The sequence below is a fragment of the Monomorium pharaonis genome, chromosome 2 (assembly GCF_013373865.1).
Source record: "Monomorium pharaonis isolate MP-MQ-018 chromosome 2, ASM1337386v2, whole genome shotgun sequence".
In the NCBI taxonomy this organism is placed as follows: Eukaryota; Metazoa; Arthropoda; class Insecta; order Hymenoptera; family Formicidae; genus Monomorium; species Monomorium pharaonis.
In genome coordinates this window covers 3,806,266-3,826,388 of record NC_050468.1, presented here as the reverse complement: position 1 = coordinate 3,826,388, position 20,123 = coordinate 3,806,266, and the positions used below count along the sequence as shown (strand labels likewise).

The 20,123-nt window shown below is 32.1% G+C and overlaps 1 long non-coding RNA gene across 1 annotated transcript; it reads left to right on the top strand.

Annotated features, from left to right (window-relative positions):
* Positions 1-2,067: 2,067 nt before the first annotated feature.
* On the top strand, positions 2,068-19,136 carry LOC118644474. The gene is made up of 2 exons (XR_004962247.1): positions 2,068-2,552; positions 18,383-19,136. It is a non-coding gene; the product is annotated as an uncharacterized LOC118644474 (long non-coding RNA).
* Positions 19,137-20,123: the final 987 nt, after the last annotated feature.

Sequence of the window (20,123 nt, the reverse complement as noted above, 5' to 3'; positions counted from 1 at the left end):
AACATACAAATTACAAAATATTTTCTAAAATATTCATTTTTTATCATTTTATTTTAATAATTTATATTATGCACAAAAAAGAAAGAAATCAATTGATATAAGAAAACCACATAGCTGTTTTTACAAAAAACTATGACATTTTGTGCATATAAATATTTGATGAAATATTACGTTTTTTTTTTTTGTAAAAACAGTTATGTGGTCTTTTTATGCCAATAGATTCTTCTTATTATTTTATGTATAATATCATTACAATAAAACGATAAAAAATGAATATTTTACAAAATATTTTATAATTTTTATAAAACATTTCTTGTTATGCAAAAAACTAAACTATAAAATATTTCGTAAAATATTCATTTATTATTATTTTATTGTAATAATATTATGTATAAAACAATAAGAACAATCTATTTTTATAAAAAGACCACATAACTGTTTTTTATAAAAAATTATGATATTCTAACAAATATTTATATGCACAAAATGTCATAATTTTTTATTCTTTTTCTTATTTTGTGCATATTATTAAAATAAAATGATAAAAAATAAATATTTTACAAAATATTTTATAATTTATTTATAAAATTTTCTTTATTATACAGAAAACAATGTCGTTTTTTTTTTAAATATATAAATGGAGAAAAAGAGAGAGAGAGAGAAAAGGAGAAAAAGAAGAAAAACAAATATAAAACCATGTAATGATGTCAAAAATATACATAGTTATTTTTTAAAAATCATATTTATATAAAAAACATAATTATTAATATCATGTTTTTTGTAAAAACAGTTTTGTGATTTTTTGTATCAATTGATTTTTTTTCTTATTTTATGCATAATATTATTAAAATAAAATGAATATTTTACAAAATATTTCATAGTTTTTTCATAGTTTTTTTTTGCATAACAGGAAATATTTCATACAAATTATAAAGTGTTTTGTAAAATATTTATTTTTTATCATTTTATTTTAATAATATTATGCACAAAATAAGAGAAAGGATCAATTGGTATAAAAAAACCACATAACTGTTTTTACAAAAAAACATACCCAGCAAACACAAAGTTACATGTAACGTGCCTGTTAGTTATAATTTCTCACTCAACAATGTAATTGTAATATAACACACGTGTTATATTACAATTACATTGTTGAGTGGGAAATTATAACTAACAGGCACGTTACATGTAACTTTGTGTTTGCTGGGTAATATTATGTAATATTTATATGCACAAAACATCATGGTTTTTTTCTTGTTAGAACACTTACGTGGTTTTCTTATACCAATTGATTCTTTCTCTTATTTTGTGCACATTATTAAAATAAAATCATAAAAAGTGAACATTTTACAAAATATTTCATAGTTTCATTTTTTGCAAAAAGGAAACATTTTATATAAATTATTAAATATTTCGTAAAATATTTATTTTTCATCATTTTATTTTAATATTATAAAAAAACCACTCTTTTTACAACAAAACATGATGTGTATTAAGTATTATATTATAAATATATTTTTTATATAAATGATTTTTATACAAATTTTGTAAAAACAGCTATGCATTTTTTTATATCATTACCTGATTTTGTATTTGTTTTTCTTTCTTCTTTCTTTTCCTTTCTCTCTCTTTATTTCTCTCTGTATTTCTCTCTGTATTTATCTCTGAAAAAACTTAGCATTGTGTAATAAATATTGGATTATATAAATTACAACTTACTTGATCGACTCTTTTCATCAAATTTGACAGCTACTCTCAAAATTCAGACTAAACTGTCAAATCACAACTCTCGCACACGAAGCGAGTCAAGCGCGAGACAGCCAATCGCGATCGGAATAAAGCGGCAACCATGCAATCGCGATTAGCAGGCAACTTTAGGGTTACATGGCTATTTTATAAGAGGATAAGAGGATTCACATTATAAAATAAATATATTTTTTGAATAGAATAAAAAAACTGACAATAGATTCTTAAAGTACAACTCTTCCCCTTTCCATTGATCACCATTTTAATTACTTTATCTATTTTTTTCTAATAAATATGGGCGTTTAAAAAAAAAACAAATTTTTACAAAAATTTTTCGTTCTTTTCTCATTCTTTTCAAAAAATCTCTTTTCTTTTAATATCTTCGATTTTTCAGCCAAGACCATCATAATTCTGAGATTTTTTCCTTTCGATTAAAAAAAAAGAAGTGAAAATTGATTAAATACATTTGAAGATACAAGTCAACGAAATTTTGGGGTTAGTGTAACCCTTGTGTGTAGGAATCGGGAGAAAAATAAGGTGTGTAGGCAGAGGGTTATATATATATAAATTACATTGTTAATATATTCGTATTTTTATTTTATATACATTTTATATATTTATATTAACAGTATTATACATCATATTTTCTTACCTTTCTAATTACAGTTAACTGCATGGTAATCAAATAAGATGGAAATTTAGCGCGTTAAAGAAGTTATATAATAAAAAAAGGGATCATAATCGTACTAGTGGAAATGCTCCAAAGGCTCTTGATAAATTTGAAGAACCAATTAAAGAAATTTCAGGTGATAAAAGTGGTGATGCTATTAAAAAAAATTCTTTCAATTCACCATTATTAAAGCAAACTTCATTGAATCAATCACAAGAACAAAATATAATATTGTTAGAAAATGTTGATATAGAAAAAAAAATTAATGATATTCAGAACAATATAAAAATAAATCAAATGAGGAAGCATGACATACCTGAAACAGACTCAGAGAATATTGATATTGAAGAAGCAATAAATAGTGGACAGAATAATATAAAAATAAACCAAGTAAAAAAACATAGTGTACATGGAACAGGCTCTAAAGTTGCTCGTACAAAATTAGAATTGGAGAAACAGTGGTTAGAACATTTAAAAATCATACATCAAAAATATGAAGATAGAAGTAGTCATGATGGAAATAAACATAACAGAAAAATAGAAGAACTAGAATTGAAAAGGGAAAAACTAAATTAAAAAAAAAAGAAAGTAATACAAGAAATAAAATTCAACAAAATGATAGAGCGAGAAAAAGTTTCGATTGAAAAAGAAAAATGTGATTTATTAAGAAATATGATTCAACTCAGAAGTATTTTTAATTAGAATATTTAATAACAAATATTATTTTTGATTTATTTTTTATTTTTAAAGTTTAAGGTTTTTATTTAATAAAAGTTTAAAGTTTAAAATATTTCTGTTTATATTATAACTTTTTCAAATTTAGTTAAAGAGAGAACATTATATATAAAGTGATATGAAATGTGTTCAGTAATTTAATTTTTCTATATTAACATTTTCTAAGTCATTTATTTTTAAAAGTAAAAAAATATATTTTATCAATTAAACTAGATTGTGTTTAGGCTAAAAAACTAGACTGAAATTATGTGATATTACATGCTTATTTTTAAAATTTAAAATAATATTACATTATGTTTATTAAATAAGTAAAATGTGAATAAAATAAAAACGATTAATATAAGTATTGATAATTATTTTATTTCTTTCTTCCTGTTCTTTTATTCTATATTATTATTAAATATTATATTTAATTATTAAAACTTTTATTTAAATAATATATACAGATATCTGTACATCAATTATGAGTATAAGTCTATTTGTTTTACATAAACGTCATAACCCAGCAAACACAAAGTTACATGTAACGTGCTTGTTAGTTGTAATTTTCCACTTAATAATATAATTGCAATATAACACACGTGTTATATTACAATTACATTGTTGAGTGGGAAATTACAACTAACAGGTACGTTACATGTAACTTGGTGTTTGGTGGGAATTTAGATTATTACATGATTAATTATTACAAGGATACATTTCCTGAAATAATAATATTCGACGGTCCAGGTTTCCTGCGTGTGCATTTTCGTCTCTTTGCTCGTCATAGTTTTCTAACTCATTTTGTTCTAAGTTTTCTTCAATATAGAAATCTTCACCATTATCACCGTTATTTAAGCATATATTGTAAAGCACACAACATGCTATTATAATTCGAGTCATAAAATAAGTATCACGTAACGGTAGCTTTTGTAATTGTCAAAATCGACCTTTTAAAATACCGAAAGCTCTCTCAACTACTACTCGAGTTGCTGAAACTTTTCTATTAAACTCTATTTGTTCTATCGTAAGATTACCATTATCTTTAAAGGGAGAGACAATCCATTTCTTTGCTACCCTATATTGTAACCTTTATCTCCTAATAAAAAAGTATTATTTGGAAAAATGTGTTCTCTTTCCAGTTCAGCAACGCGAAATAGCTCTGGGGCTTGATTCTTGAATTCATTTGCAAGAAAACGTATGCGCAAATACCCGCTCTAACAGAAAAGTTGCAAGTTTATTGGTTGAAAGCCATACGATAGCCAATAAATTTTCAACTTTTCTGTAAGAACAGAATTTGCGAATACGTTTCTCTTGCAAATGAATTCAAGAATTGAGCCCCTGATCTTTTCAACATACGAACGTCGTGAAAAGATCCTGGATCACCGCAATATATATTAATAAATTTCATGTTATTATCGGTAACAGCTTGTAAGAGAATAGAGTAACAATATTGCTTCCTATTAAAATATTGCCTACCATTTTCTTCAGGCTTATTAATATAGATATGCGAGCCATCTATGGCTCCAATACAGCTACGAATACCAGCTATTTCTTGAAATTTGCCAGATACTTCAGTTATATTATTTCCTTCGGACCATGTAACAACTTCAGGCACTAAAGTAACTAGCCAATTAATAATTCGACGTATAATGCGAAATACAGATGATAATGATATGTTAAAAAGATTGGCTAATGTTCGATGTGGTTTTTTATTATTGAGGAACCAAAGACTCATCAATAAACATAACTCCGCAGATTTCTTTTTTTTTCCATAATTATGTAATGGTATAAATCTACTTGTTTCTAAAGATTCTGTAAAACAAATATATGTAATTAATTTTACATTCCCAGACAGCATTGGATATCGTGCGAATATTCTACTCTCATACGGAATGTACTATGATCGTACCGAATATACGTAAAACATTCATATAACGTCTCAGTAGAAGGTCATTTTGGTATATCCTCAAGATAAACTTAGAATATACCCAGGTAGCAAGGTGTCGTCTAATTGACGGCATTTTTTGGTCATTTTACGACGAACCAGACGTCATAATGTCGAGATAAAATGACGTCTAAATGTCGTAAAACTGACGTACATTTGTCTTATCTTAACGATGTCATATATTGACGTCAAAAATACGTCATTATTTTCATATTATTGACGTCATTTTCAAGAAGCTAGTATCGTACATTTGACGGTATTTTATTGTTATTTTTATGACAAAACATAGGTTTTTAGATTACATTTAATAAAGACAACACTTTAACGTCATTTTTATGACTATCCCAGGTAGTAAAAGCCGTTATTTTGACGTTTTAGAAACTATTTCGGGTACATGTCCTATATATGCAGTACTTGCATTATGAAAATATCGAAATAACATAATTATAATGTAAAAAAAAATTTACGTTGTTTCTCAACAAGAATCGTGACCCACCATACCATAGTCACATTTGGGATTGCCTAACTTCCGCGGTCACCCATCCAACTCTGAACCGCCGTCGACGTTGCTTGACTTCGAAGATCGTACGCTACCTAGCACTTTGTGATGATTCATGAACACTTGATGCTCATGAATACATATTTGTTATAGATCAGTTCAATAGATGCGGGAAACATGAAACTTGTAGTTAACTAATATTTTTATAAATAAATATAAATTTACAGGTTTTTTCCTGATTTTTACATATGCGAAATAACATGTGGAATAACTTATAAAAATATGTTTTTGCTCTGTTCTTTTGATAAAACTAAATTATATCTCAGACAGAACGCAATATTTATAAAATATTTATAAAATATTTATAAAATATTTATAATATTTATTTAAATATTTTATAAATATTTATCCAAATATTTTATAAATATTTTTGTGGTCTTAGATTTGACAAATCATAGAGATTTATCATAAATATTATAAAAATATTTATGAAATATTTATAAATATTTATATAACATTACTTATACAAATCTTTATCTTTTATTTACCATAAATATTATATAAAATATTTAGTCTATATTTTAATAATATGTTGAATAAAGATTTTTTTTTTCGTGTATATAAAATATGTGTAAAATATTTATATAATATTTTGAAAAAATAAATATTAATAAATATTAATAAATATTTATCATAAATATTATGTGCTGTCTGGGATGATTCTAAACTATTAATAGTATTAATTATATAAAATATTGTATTAATTTTAATAATGTTGTTTATTGACCAATCTTTAAATAATGATTAATAGTTATAGGTAGCAAGGTGTCGTCCACTAGACCTCAATAATTCGTCATTTAAGGTTAAATCGTCAATTATTACAAAGAATTATAATTAACGTCAGTAATTAGTCACTAATAAAACCTTATTAATACGTCGTAAAATGATCAATTAATAACTAACTTAGTCAAGAATATGACGTCGGAAAAATGTTGTAGAATGGATAAATGACTGACGTAATTAATAGGTCAAAAAATGACGTTACTATTACGTCTTAATTTGGTAACATGACGTCTGCGACCTTACATGACGAATTATTGACGTCGTATTAACGTCACCTTGCTACCTGAGTAGTGACTGAACTTCGCAACTCCTACTGAATGTACTGAGATTATATCTAATATACTCAAAACGTCCGTAAAATATCCTATGATATATCTCGTGTATATCTATTACATATTTCCAAAATATCCGCGTAATATCGAAAGTGAATCATGTCAACGCTATCTGTGATCTGTAACGTTACGCATTTTCGTCTGCCGTGTGACGCAGACACGTGGTAAAGTGTAAGGTGTGAACGTGCGAACACGAACTCACGAACAACGTGGTTTTCTCAAGAATTACGCCCAGATAACTCTGGTATGCACATAAGATATATATAATATAGTAACGTAAACTATAATAATATACATATATATATATTATTTAGGTTATAACCTACAATTATCTGAGCATAATTTCCCAAAGCACCACAGCGTATTTAACAGATATTACACTTCATTTCTCGCGATAGCTTCCTGATGTGCGAAATGATTAATTTCTCTTCTTCTTTCTTCTTGCTAATTCTGTATGTTTAATTCCTTGTTCCTTATTCCTCTCATTATGCATGAGCCCATATAATGCGAACATACTCTGTAGACACCCAGCTAGCCAGGCCTGTTAAAATCACATATCGTGAAAGCTTTACAGCAAGGATTGTTTCAATTTTGACAACAATTTTATGACAAGTAATTGTCTGTTGCTTTGTTTTCTAAAAGTTTCCAGCAAATTTACGGCAAAAGTTTTCATCACACGATGCTGCAAATAACAGAGAAAGACTTGTACATAAATATTACGTATAGAAATTACAAGATTTGTTCCGACACGATAAAATGCAAAATTTAAGCAAATAACAGAACAAACCTTGCTACACGACATGACAATAACTTTATGGCAGAAACAGGAAATCTTGTTAAGCACAGAATAACGGCAAATTAGTAGCAAGAACAAAATAAAACTTGCCGAGCATACTTTCGCAATAAAAATTGCGACAAGGTGTGTCCATAAACAGCTTAGTTTTTGTTGGCAAGGCTTGTCGCAAATAGTATGACGCACATTTTATGCAAATAACAGGGTTGCATTATCGGGTTTTAAACTTTATTTCTATGACTTCTTCTGACTTTACTATCTATCTCGAGATGGCGCATTTCTCGTGAAAAAGATTAACTACTGGATTAATAAAAGGGGCTCGTCGAGAACAGAGAACCAAGTACGATTGCACCATTCACATTTGATATTGGACTAATCAGTCTAATATTTCAGTCTAATAATCATTTTTGTTGATCTAAATTTCGACAATATTTGGTTGACTGTTCTTGCCACAAATTTGCTATCATATTGTACATAGCAAGGTTTGCCTTGTTTTTGCCACAAATTTGCTATCATGCTATGTACAGCAAGGTTTACTCTATTCTTGCCACAAATTTGCTATCATATTGTGTACAGCAAGGTTTGCCTTGTTCTTGCTGTAAATTTGTTGTTATGCTTTACTAGTAAATTTTACCCTGTTATTTGCATAAAATATGCGTCATACTATTTACAACAAGCCTTGCCAGCAAAAGCTAAGCTTAATGCGGACACACCTTGTCGTAATTTTGTTGCAAAGGTTTGCTCGAGTTTGCGGCAAACTTCGCGCAAAGTTTGCATCATTTTGCTAGCTGGGCATATTGTGAATATACTGAAGATATACTTTAGACATACGTATAACATTCTTGAGATATATTCGGTATATTTTCACAAACTGCCAGCGAAATTCTATGAGATAAGGCAACGCGGACATAGTACATTATAAGTATATACTTGGCATATTACAGATGTATCTCCAATATTATACGAATATTGCAATATACTTTCGCAATATCCTACTATCGTTCTCATAATCTACATGTGCTGTCTGGGTTAGTTTATCATAATATAGCATTTATTATGATATTAATATTATATTATGATATTAATATAATATTAACAATTACCTAATAATAGATATACAATTGGGCGAGTTAATTTAAAATCCTCCCTAAATTCTTCATTATTTTTTGCATGTACTACTTGAAGAAAATTTTCAACGCGTTGTCGTCTACGACCGTTATTTAAAAAATAAAGAAGAGGAAACAATAAATCTTCTTCATAAATGTTGTTTTTCAAAAGTAGATTATATATATTATTTGCTATCATCTGATGAACTAGCACTGCTACTATCATCTGATGAACTAGTACTACTGCTATCAGTATTATCATCATCACTGCTGGTACTGCAATTTTCCAATAAATCTATAACGTTATCAAATAAATTATCTTTCATCTGTTCCATTTGTTAAAAAATGTTATTTATTATTAAATTATATACGTTTAAATATATCTTTTTATTTTAAATCTCTTCAATTTTTTAAATAGGCGCAAGATAGATTTAATTTATCATTAAAACATTAACATTCTTGATATTAAAAATTATTTTAATGGTATTAAATTTGTGTCTTAACAATATTCCCACACAGCACACTTTATCCTGAGGATATCCCAAATTATCTCAGACAGACGAAGGCGATCCCACGGATATCTCAATGAGTAACTCCCTATCCTACAAAAATATCTTAAAATATTGTAAAATATCTTAAGATATCATATGATATCCCATTAATATATTTCGAGGGAGCGTCCCAGATGCGCACAGTAATAAACGGACACAGCAGGCTGAGTGAAACGGACACAGTAACAAACGGACACAGACCAAACGGACACAGTAATAAACGGACACAGTAACAAACGGACACAGTAACAAACGGACACAGACCAAATGCGCACAGATTGAAACGGACACAGTGCGAAACGGACACAGACCAAATGCGCACAGAGCGAAACGGACACAGTGCGAAACGGACACAGACCAAATGCGCACGGACCAAATGCACACGGACCAAATGCGCACACTGCACATGCGCACACTGCACGTGCGCACGGACCAAATGCAATCCATGTACATTGCAAGCAGAGTAAAGTCCACATAGGTTAGCGACTTGGACGGGGTGGGTGCGGGAGGGGGGCCAAAGGCCCCCCTTCCACTCCCCCCCCCCGTGTGTGTGTGTGTGTGTGTGCGTGCGTGCAAAGCATTCACTGCATTACGTGGATTTGCGACTTTCCGTGTATGCATTTGGTCTGTGCGCATGTGCAGTGTGCGCATTTGGTCTGTGTCCGTTTCGCACTGTGTCCGTTTCGCTCTGTGCGCATTTGGTCTGTGTCCGTTTCGCACTGTGTCCGTTTCGCTCTGTGCGCATTTGGTCTGTGTCCGTTTGTTACTGTGTCCGTTTCGCACTGTGTCCGTTTGTTACTGTATCCGTTTCGCACTGTGTCCGTTTATAACTGTGTCCGTTTGGTCTGTGTCCGTTTGTTACCGTGTCCGTTTCACTCAGCTTGCTGTGTCCGTTTATTACTGTGCGCATCTGGGACTCACTCTATTTCGATATCCCAAAAAATATCTTAAAATATTATAAAATATTGTAAGATATTCTATAATATCTTACGATATCCTATTACATCCAGATAATATTCAGATATCATATCTTTTATCTCTACAATTAATAGAGCGTAAATCAAGTGTAAAGGAAAAGTGAATTATAATGTAATAAAAAAGTGACAAAAGCATTAATTAAATCTCTAAGAAACGTAAATTAAAACAGAACATAAAGAAAGTACACTTATCGAAACAATGTGGTATATATTAATTATATTAAAAAATTATAAAAAATGACATTAAAAAATTTTTTTGACTTTATACAAACAGAGCAAAACCAAACTTTTTAATAAATTATTCCACATGCTATTTTGCACGCATATGTAAAAATGAATAAAAAACTAAAACTTTATATTTATTCATAAAAATATAAGTTAACTATACATATTTCATCCTTCTTATAACATCTATTGTAATGATCTATAACAAATATGTATGCATAGACAAGAAGTGTTCATGGATTATCATGTGGCGTTAGGATGCGTACAGTCTTCGAAGTCAAGCAACGTCGGCGATGGTTGACACTTGGATGAGTGACCGTTTTTTCAGATATAAAGATTAAACATGCTTTAACGGATACCACTATGACTTGACTGAAACATATTGTTATTCTTCCTCTTACAAGATTACCGTAAAAATAATTAGAATTTTTTATTTTTTGTTCAAGTTTTTTTCAATTCTTAGAAACTCTCAAAAATACTTAGAAATATTCAAAAATTTTCTAAATTAATCAAAATTTTTTATTTTTAAAGTTTTTCCGAGAAACGTTGCAATTCTTATAAAAAATCGGAATATTTATCAGAAATCCTGAAAAAAATTTTTTTAATTCTGACAAATTTTTTCACTAGATATATTACGATATCTCAGGAAATCCCTTGGACATCCTCTGGATATCATTTAAGATATCTACAGGATGTCAAATCGGTGGACATTTGGGCATCCCTTGGATATCTCTTGGATATCGCAGATGGTCCACGGATATCCAACGATATTGCCATATCCCAAAATGACATCCCAGGGACATCCCTAGGATAAAGTGTGCTGTGTGGGATTATGGTATATCCATACAAACTTGCATAAACGCATAAGCATATGCATAAGGAATTCGATTGGTCTATTTTCTTATGTAAGTGCTTGTAGACCAATCAATTTTTTTATGTATATGCTTATGCGCTTATGCAAATTTGTGTGCAATACCATTAGCCACCCGTAGTATCTTACACGAGTGTCGCGCCTGTATCAGCATATTTGAGGGATTCCTGCGTTATCTTGAACAGAGCGACGATCTTCCAACTGACTTTACCGAAGCTACTATCGTCGCGATCTCTGAAGATCCGGTCTGTTAATTTTGTAAATTTGTTCAGTTTCACGAGTCATATGATTTGTTCGCGTCGCCATGCTCCGATATGCTCCTACTCATTCCCACACAGCACACTTTATCCTGAGGATATCCCAAATTATCCCAGACAGACGAAGGCGATCCCACGGATATCTCAATGAGTAGCTCCCGGGATATCCTACAAAAATATCTTAAAATATCGTAAAATATCTTAAGATATCATATGATATCTTATTAATATATTTCGATATCCCCAAAAAATATCTTAAAATATTATAAAATATTGTAAGATATTCATTAATATCTTACGATATTCTATTACATCCAAATAATATCTCATCATATCTTTTTTATCTCTACAATTAATGGAGCATAAATCAAGTGTAAAGAGAAAGTTAATTATAATGTAACAAAAGAGTGACAGAAGCGTAAATTAAATCTTTAAGAAACGTAGAGTAAAACGTCAGAACATAAAGAAAATACACTTATGGAAACAATGTGGCATATTAATAATATGCTACATATACTAAAAAATTATAAAAAATGAGATTAAAAAAATTTTTTATTTTATACAAACAGAGCAAAAACAGATTTTTTAATAAGTTAGTCTACATACTATTTTGCGCGCATATATAAAAATAATAAAAAAAGTAAAAAAAAATGGTAAAACTTCATATTTATTTATAAAAATATAAGTTAACTATACATGTTTTATCCTTCTGACAACATCTATTGTAATGATCTACATATAACAAATATGAATCCATAAACAAGAAGTGTTTATGGATCACCACGAAGCGTTAGAATGCGTACGGTCTTCAAAGTCAAGCGACATCGGCGAGGGTTGACACTTGGATGGGTGACCGTTTTTTCAGGTATAGAGATATTAAACTATTAAACATGCTTTAACAGGTACGACGGCTTGGCTGAAACATGTTATATTATAGTCTTCTTTCTCTTACAAAATTGCCGTAAAAATAATTAGAATTTTTTATTTTTTGTTCAAGTTTTTTTCAATTCTTAGAAACTCTCAAAAATACTTAAAAATATTCAAAAATTTTTTTAATTAATCAAAATTTTTTATTTTTAAAATTTTTCCGAGAAACGTTTCAATTATAAAAAATCGAAACATTTATCAGAAATCCTGAAAAAAATTTTTTTAATTCTGACAAATTTTTTTACTAAGATATATTACGATATCTTAGGAAATCCCTTGGACATCCTCTGGATATCGTTTGAGATATCTACAGGATATCAAATCGATGGACATTTGTGCATCCCTTGGATATCCCTCGGATATCGTAGACGGTCCACGGATATCCAACGTTATTGCGATATCCCAAAATGACATCCCAGGGACATCTCTAGGATAAAGTGTGCTGTGTGGGTTCCAACGCATTCTAATAGGTTGGCATCATCGGAATCAACATATTGGAGTGCTATGGGGTGAATAGGACCATGTTGGGGCATGTGACGCGAAGAGACCCATAATCCCATCAGAGTGCAGGGCAGTAGCCGCGATTTTATAATTGGCCGCGTGCTCGTCCTGCACGTAACAATACTCACTTTTATACATAGCTAGAGCTTGTATTAATGGAGGGGCCTTGGTGCATCGCGACGCGCGCGGGGAGAATCGACAGAGAAGTGGATATATTCTGTCTTTTCGTGTGGGAACAGGTTCGTAACTATACAAGGACCGATTCTCAAACTCGTACGAAAAAAAATTGCTTACAAAGATAACACTGTGCATTCATTAAGTGGTACATAATTTAGAATCTAAAAGATGCATGCCAATCAATGAATGCACAGTATTACTTTCGTATGTAAAAATTTAATTGTAACAGCCCAAGGCTCAAGTACACACCAAGTAAATAGGCTCGTACCTGTCGTACTGCTCGTATGTGTGGCGCTTCTTTCCTTCTAGAAAACGGAGTGGTGGGGATGTCCAACACGAAAAGAGACAAAATATATGAGAATATATGCATGTCTCTGTCGATTCTCCCCGCGCGGACTCCGGCATATAGGCCGGTATTCATAGTCGGGTCTTATATTTAAGATCATCTTAAGTACCGTCTTAAGATGCCATCAGCCAATCACAGAGCCGTATTAGCATCTTAAGACATTGCTTGAGACGATCTTTAAATAAGATTCGACTATGAATATCACCCATAGCAATGGCCTTTCCATTAATACAAGCTCTATGCTTTTATAGTGCCTTAATAACCCCATTAAGCACGTATCGGAATGACGGATCGGATTTCTCACTAGAATTGAGCAGTCCGTTCCGTAAAAGTTTGTTCTACCAGTCCCATGTAGCAAAAACGGAACGAAATGTCACATCGGTCGCAGGTTAATATGCTTAATTCATCGATATTTCGTTATTTTGATGCGACTGAAGCGATAACATACATAATTTGTGCAATTATCTTGCGAATAACATTGATGTGAGTACTCTGAAATACTGAATTGTAAGAATAAAATATATTTTGTAACCAGATTCCGTTCTGTTTTTGCTACATCCCACACAATACGCAGACATAATTAGGATGTAATTTAGATGTCCGATACAAATCCTGAGGACATCCGACGGATGTCCTGTTTACATCCGATGGAAGTATTTAGGATGTTCTATATTCGTCCCAAGGACATACTAAGTACATCCTTAGAATGTCCGAACCGGACGTAAAACGGACATTATTTGGACACATAATAGCTTCATATATGTAATACTTCTATATTGCTAACGGTCCCGACAATCGGCAAAAACATCACGGTACAGGCAATATGTCTTTTTCCCCACGAATAATATTCCCTTTCTCTCTCTCTTGCGTCTCTCTCTCTCTTCTCTCGTCTTCTCTCTCTTTCTCTCTCTCTCCTCTCCCCATCCCTCCTCCCCCTCTCTCTCTCTCTCTCCTCTCTCTCTCTCTCTCTCTCTCTCTCTCTCTCTCTCTCTCTCTCTCTCTCTCTCTCTCTCTCTCTCTCTCTCTCTCTCTCTCTCTGCTGCGAGATGGACGTGTCGAAAATTGCTCCGCAAATGCAGTGCATTTAAAGTGATCAAGAAGTGAAAAAAAATTATAAAAAGGTGTCGTGGTTGTAAGAATACGCGTAAGAACCAAATAGGACCAAAATTTTCTAGCGAGAGTGCGTGGATCTATGCGGAAAATCAGTGTATTTTCCATGCGGGTCATACATATCGCGACAGGTAGACATTGATAGTGACGTGTATATTAATTACAGTTACGTACGTGAGTGGGCGCCCGTACCGATAGGATCGGCATCAACCGATACCTACTAATATAGTGGATGAATATACAGAATATAGATGTGCCGCATGTAAGAAGGAAGTAAAAAGTCAGGTCGTGACATGTAAGTCATGTGTTAAACTTTTTTTTCATCCAGGATGTGCAAGTAAACATAAGGTGTATGACAGAAATCGAGAATATGTATCTTGTCCTAGCCTATATGAGAAGTTTACAGTAGACAGTGAAAATGATATAGATGTGAAAAAAACACCAATACAGACGGGAAGCGGAAGAGAAAGACTAAGTCCTACAGGATTGACAGGAAGTGGCGGAAGCAGAGCGATAGGTGTCAATGTGGACATGGATACGAAAATTGATTGGCTAGTAAGAACTACGAGAGAGATGAAAGATGAAATGGCATGCAAACGAGAAATAAAAATGCTGATTAAGGAAACAGTGCAAGAGGAAATAAAAGCTATTAAATAAGAAATGGAAGACCTACGAAAAGTAATACGAGGAGGAATGCAGGCGTCAGCGGATAATGTGCGCGGCAGTTATAGTGAGGCTACGAAGAAAAAGAAGAAAAACATCATAATCATCAAACCAAAGACTCAGCAAAAAAGTGAGACCACTAAAAAAATAATAAAAAAAAGGTTAATATTAAGAATATGCCAATGGGGATAACAAAGATATGAAAAGGAAAAGAAGGAACAGTAATTCTAGGATGTGAGACCGGAGAAGAAATAGATAAATTAAAAGATGTAGTACAGTCTAAGCTAGGTGACAATTATAATGTTACAGAATCACTACAAAAGAAGCAGAAAATAAAAATTGTTAATATTAGTGAGGAAGAAATAGAGTTGGATGGTGATGAGCTAATAGATACAATCAAGAAACAGAATAGTATTGGTGAATCTCGTATAAGCATAGTTAAAAAAATCCCGAAAAAAAAAATATGGATGATAGTCAGCCTAGAAGGAAAGGAAAAGAAGGTAGATCTTTAATAATTGAAGTAGATGAAATAACACATGAATTGATGTTAAAAAAGAAAAGTTGAATGTAGGCTGGAGAAAATGTCCTGTGTTCAATCACTTCAGCATAAAGAGATGTTTCAAGTGCTGGATTCCACCACATTGCAAAAAACTGTACGAGAGATAAAACGTGTCATAAATGTACAGGAAAGCATAAAGCAAGTGAATGTAAAGAGAAGCAACTGTGTAACAAATGTGTAACAAATGTGTAAATTGTATGTTTAAAATAAAAACATATAATTTAAAAATAAAAGACGATCATGATAATTGCACCGTTAGACTCTGGATCCGGACTCTGGAATGTCCGACATATAAAAGGGCTATCGAAGAGGAGAAGAGGAGAGGTGGATGGGAAGCCAAAAAATAGCAATTACAGAAAGAAGAGGAACAGATAATATATACAAATGCGCAAAGTTTAATGGCACACAAGGACGAGATACAGCACCAGATTATGAAGAAATTAAATCCGGCAGTTATTGCATTGTCGGAGTCGAGACTGATTGCGGAAATTGAAGACAGTGAAATAAGTGTACCGGAATACAGTGTGGTTAGATGCGACGCGAAAAATAGAAATACAGGGGGGATTGCTCTGTATGTAAGAGATGATATCAAGTATGAAATAGTAGTATTGAAAAAATTAGAAAGGATTGTGTGGTGCGTTGCAATAGAAGTAAAAGAGAAATTGTTTAAAGGAGTGTTAATAGTAATATATCATTCACCGAGTGCGTCACATGGAAAGTTTATAGGATTCTTAGAGGAGATAGTAGAAGAATTAACGATAAAAGAAGAGTGTATAATATTAGGAGACTTTAATACCCAGATAACACACGGACGTCCTTAGGACGTCCTCAAGACGTTCAGGACGGACTTCGCGGATATCCTGAGGACGTCCTGATTTTATCTCGGGACGTCCTTAGGACATCCTAAGGAATAGCAAACGAGCGCCACTTTTTAGTCTTCAGGACATCCTGAGGACAGTCCACCGGACGTCCTCAGGATACCATAGGATTTCCTCAGGACATCCTCAGGAATAGCAAACAATGACCACTTTTTGTCAGCTTTTTTAGATTTTTTTAGGATTTTTGATAAATGTATCGATTTTTAATAAGAGTTGAAACATTTCTCAGAAAAATTTAAAAAATAAAAAATTCCGATTAATTTAGAAAATTTTTTAATATTTCTAAGTATTTTTAACAGTTTTTGAGAATTGGAAAAAAACTTTAACAAAAAATTAAAATTAAAATTAAAAAATTAAAAGTTCAAATTATTTCTACGATAATTTTGTAAGAGGAAGAAGACTATACATGTTTCAGCGACAGTTGTACCTGTTAAAGCATGCTTAATCTCTGTACCCGAGAAAACGGTCACCCAACCAAGTATCAATCATCGCCGACGTTGCTTGACTTCGAAGACCATACACATCCTAACGCTTTGTGATGATCCATGAGTATTTTTTGTTTATGCATACATATTTGTTATAGATCATTACAATAGATGTTGTCAGAAGGATGAAACATATATAATTAACTTATATTTTTATAAATAAATATAAAGTTTTACAGTTTTTAAAAATCATTTCTACATATGCGTGCGAAATAGCATGTAGAATAACATATTAAAAAAACTGTTTTTGCGCCGTTCGTATAAAATAAAATAAAAAAATTATTTAATGTCATCTTTTATAATTTGTTAATATGCCATATTGTTTCAAAAAGTATAGATATTCAATCTGACTTTGAAGTCAACATTTTTACACATTTGATTTTGCAATACATTTTAGAAATACGTACGAGATATTCAAAGATTTCTCACTTGCTATATTAATTTACCCGTCTTTTTCAAAAATTACTATACGTCCAGGATATCCCTCAATACTAATATTTTAGGATGTCCTGAGGACTTTTGTAGGATGTCCTGAGGACTCTCTTAGGACGTCATAAGGACTGTCTTAGGATGTCCTGAGGACTGTCTTAGAATGTCCTGAGGACTGTCTTAGGATGTCCTGAGAATTTTTAGGACATCATATTCTTAGAATGTTCTGTGCTATCTAAAATGTTTGGTATTTATAGAGTCATTATATTTAAGTTTATCTTTAGACATTTTGTAGCTAATGAAACTCTTTATACAATATTTTAAGAATAACGTTTTCAACTAGAATACATATATCCTCAGGACATCCCAAGGATGTCTTCAAGACATGAGTAAAATTTTAATTTATATTAATACTATTACAGAATCTAACATTGTAAAACTTACTTTAGAAGTTTAATTTATACATAAAATATTTATATAAAATATTTACAATAATACAACTATTATATCCTGAGAAGATCCCGGGACATCCCGGGACATATTCAGGATGATCCTGAGGACGTCCTGTGCTATCTGGGTATAGATTGTATGACAGACTCTTATTATACAAATAAACTGCTAACGACTATGCAAAGTCTAGGTATGAAGCAATATGTTGATAAACCAACGAGAGTTACCGAAAATAGTAAATGTATTTGTATGTTTGTGTTTTTGAACTTGGTTAACAAAAGTTAATTTTAAAATAACATTAACGAATTTGTATAAATCTTCGTAGATTGTGCTCGTCGTTCAGGAAAAGGAGGTGACGTTCTTAATGGTAGGAGGGGAAGTGGCGTGTCGATGATGAAAGAAAAGGATTTCAGCTGGTATACTCCTTGGGATGAATCGGATACTATATTGCAGGGATCCTCCTTCTGGTTGCGTTGTTCCTCAGTTGCTATCGGCTTTGCCTGTTGAAATTAGAAAACAAAAAAAAGGGGAGGTAAAGACTACCAGGGAGCGTATACTGTAACCTCGAAGGTGAATCGAGTGTTCGACCTGAGTTAGTATACCTCGAGATGGTGGATCATGATACTGTAACCTCGAGGATGTTATTAGTCGACCCGAGTTAGTATCTGAATTGTTTGCATGTATACTGTTATCTCGAGGGTGACAGAATTGTCGATCCGAGCTAGTATACGTCAGGGAAGAGTATCGTCAATACTGTAACCTCGAGGGTGATGCGAGGATCACCGAGACCCGAGCTAGTATTTTAGTTATTGCGTTTTATTTTTATTCTCGGAGGGTTATTAATTAATAAATTTCTAGAAAGAATGTAAGAAATGACTCGAATTGAATCCCGGGAACAACTAATCGTGCTCATGTTACTGCTCTCAAGGAACGTACCAAGACGTGCGCAAAAATGGCCGTCCAACAGTCTGAACGCGCCCTGCGATCGTACCCGCATTTACCTGACATGACTTTGTGTAAATGAAAAGAGGTAAGGAATAGGAAGGTACCTGAAAATGAGGTGGTGACTCTCTCAACCGTGTGGCCAAACCAAAAAACTCGCGCTCTTCGGAAGGGGAAAGGGATTGCAAACGGGCGCCCTGAGATCTCGTCGACGCAAGGGTAGAGAAATCCTCCGATTCTATCCCTGAACGTTGGATAAATCCGTAGATCACCGATGAGCAACTCAAATTTCTGGGAACTTCTCACTCGCACTCCAGCTGAGAAAAACGATCTTCAATACTCAAGAAACAGACATCAGCCAAGCCACACCGCTGTTGTCAAGCAAAATCAACAACATCGACGCGCGCTCACCCAACGCCCGCGATTTCGCTCGCATGGCGCCTATACCCGGCTGAGCTGCCGCCGCTCGCACTCTCAGGACCGTGTGAGCTCTTTTTAACACGTAACAGTAAAACAATTATAGATCTAGTTTTTGCGAATAAAGATATAAATGTAGAAGTCAAGAATCTAAGATAACGGATCATGCGTAGATAAAAGTCGTGATAAATACGAACAAGATTGTAAATAAATATAAAAAATTCAGTGGCAAGAATTATAATAGATATAATGCGGATGAGTTTGTTAAGTTAGTGGAGAGTAACTTAGAAAAAGGAAAACTCATATATTAATAATTTAGATATTAATGTAAGGGCAAAGAATTTAATTAATAGTATTGTAGATGCGCTAGACATCTCAGCACGAAGAAAATTTTTAGAATACCAAAAATATGGGAAGGGAAAAAAGAGTATTCAAAGGAAATAGAAGAGCTAGCGACTAGAAGAGATGAGGCTTATAGAAAAGCACTGTACGATAGCACGGAACAAAACTGGCAACAATTTAAAATAGAAAGAAATGCAGTAGTTAATTTAATTAGAACAAAGAAAAAAGAATATTATAAAAACATGATTGATCATAATAGTAACAATCCCACAACTATGTGGAAATTATTTAAAAAAATTATTAGAGGAGGACCAATAGGCGCGAAAGTTGTAGAAAAAATAGATTTTAAAATATTAGACAATAAT